Raw genomic sequence first — 2146 nt, 5'->3', positions numbered from 1 at the left:
CATCAGGTCTTCGACTTTGCCATCAAATATTGTATTTTCGTCGAAGATCACATCTCTAGTGCTGATAACTTTGGCCAGTGATGGGATCCAGATTCGATAGATCGTCGACGCCTGATAGCCGACTAGATAGCCGATCCAGGCTTTGGGATCAAGCCTCTGGAGTCTTGATTTGCCGCGGTGAGTATCGTTAGTCATGGCAAACGCCTTGCACCCATATGCTTTAAGATGAGCCAATCTAGGCTTCTTAGGCGTTATTATCCCATTGGTCTGGGATACGTGGGTGAAGAAGACTTCATAGGGTGTCTTCCACTGGTTGACGTAGTTCGGCGTTCGATTGTATAGATATACCGCGGCTCGCGTGACTTCTGGCCAGAGTTCCCATGGTAGATTTGCGTCTAGCCGCATTGCGCGCGCCTTCTCCTTATTCACACCCCCTAAGCGTTCAGCGCCGCCGTTTTGTGCTTGAGTGTCAGGCGCTGAAGGCTCGACAGCAATACCCCTGGCTTGGAGCCAACGCATCGCTTCGGGCTTGGCAGTCGCGATCTCATTATCCGTTTCGACGACCTTGGGCGTGATATTGTATTAATTCTTGAGAAAAGTGAGGAAGTTGGTGAGTATTTTGATGATTGATCTAGCTGTTTGATTGTTAATAAGATAGAAATCCCATTGCAGCCGTGAGTATTTGTCTGTGATTAATAGCTGTGATAACTCCTTGTTGTAGGACTGCTTCTCATAGCTGTAGAAATCGATCGTTATCCTCTCACTAGGCTTCTGATCATGTGTCCGAGGAGCGCGACTGATCTGTCGGCGGATTTTTGCTCTCCCACATGAGTTGCACTCCACTGTTGTGATACCCTTAATCCTCACCCCCTCAGCTTGCTGCACAAGATGCTCAATCGCTGCCGGGCCTGGATGGCCTAGGCGCTTGTGCCAGAGTATTGCGGTTGCTCGCTGGGGTGGTTTCTTAGTCTTTGAGGTGTGTTTGTGGGTGTAGAGTGCTTGGTAATTAGGTTGGGCACAGAATCTAGGTGTGTTGAGCACCCGGATTTTGTGGGTATCAAGTACCCACTAGCCAAAACGCTCCAAGAGCTCGCAGATTGTCGTTCCGTCGAGTCTCTTAAGGGCTGTAGGCTCTGATTTAGTGTCCCACCATATTCCTGTTTGCCGGAGTTTTCGGAAAGAGACGAGGTTGCATAGTAGATCTGGGCATATTGCCACATTTTCAAGTACGAGCTTCCTAGGCCTCTATTTGTGTGTAAGGTTGAGTATTATCGTGCCATATCCCATAATCCATATCTAACTATTGCCTGCCCATACAAAATCTCCATTGTTTGGTGGCTTGTAGTAGTGTATTTGGTCAGGGTCATTAGTAATATGACACGTTGTCCCCGAATCGAGTATGAACGAGTGACGCAGAGGGTAGTCCGTTCGGCTTGACACGAAGGCTGCAGCGAATACTGCCTTGATCTAGGTTATCTGTCTACCATTTAGTCACTGATCTTCGATTTCTGGTTGGGGAGTTTGAGATTGCTTATAGGTTTGAGATCTTGTCCTTGGCCAACTTTGGGCTCTTATGAGACTCTAAAACTCAAGGTCATTTTCCTTTTTACGTTCAATTAAATTCCAAATGATCTAATTCGGCTTCCACCAACCAGGTGCCTTCTTCTAATCTAAGTAGAAGCACTAGTAAAGTGAGTGGCTCCCGTCGCACGCGGGACAGGGAGCTGTGATTTTTCGAGCTCTGGTGCTTCCTTGAGACGGTGATCTAACCTTGGTGCTTGCCAGTTTACTCGGCGCGGGTCTAGCGCTATCTGGGGACTGTGATCTGGCGCCAGCGCTTACTAGTCTACCACGACTTTGATAATTTAATGAGCTGGGTGAGGGATCCTGGTCATCCTCAGCTGTACGTTGATAAAGGGGTCTGCCCCGTTTACGACTCTGAGAGTTCCCCATAATAGCCTGCTGGGCGTCCCCTTCTGGCTGGGTAGATCGGTGATTACTAGCGAGGTATGACGATTCCTCCATCATAAAGGCTGCCTTCTGGCTTCTTCCTCTTGTGACTGGATGATTTAGTGTCATATACTCTCGAAACCGTCTCATCATGTCCTTCCGGCTTAAGCCAGGTTGATCCTTTCCAGTAGCTTGG

The sequence above is a fragment of the Exserohilum turcica genome (genome assembly GCF_000359705.1).
Source record: "Exserohilum turcica Et28A unplaced genomic scaffold SETTUscaffold_14, whole genome shotgun sequence".
Classification (NCBI taxonomy): Eukaryota; Fungi; Ascomycota; class Dothideomycetes; order Pleosporales; family Pleosporaceae; genus Exserohilum; species Exserohilum turcicum.
The sequence above is the reverse complement of the archived record's forward strand: the minus strand, read 5'-3'. Positions refer to the sequence as shown.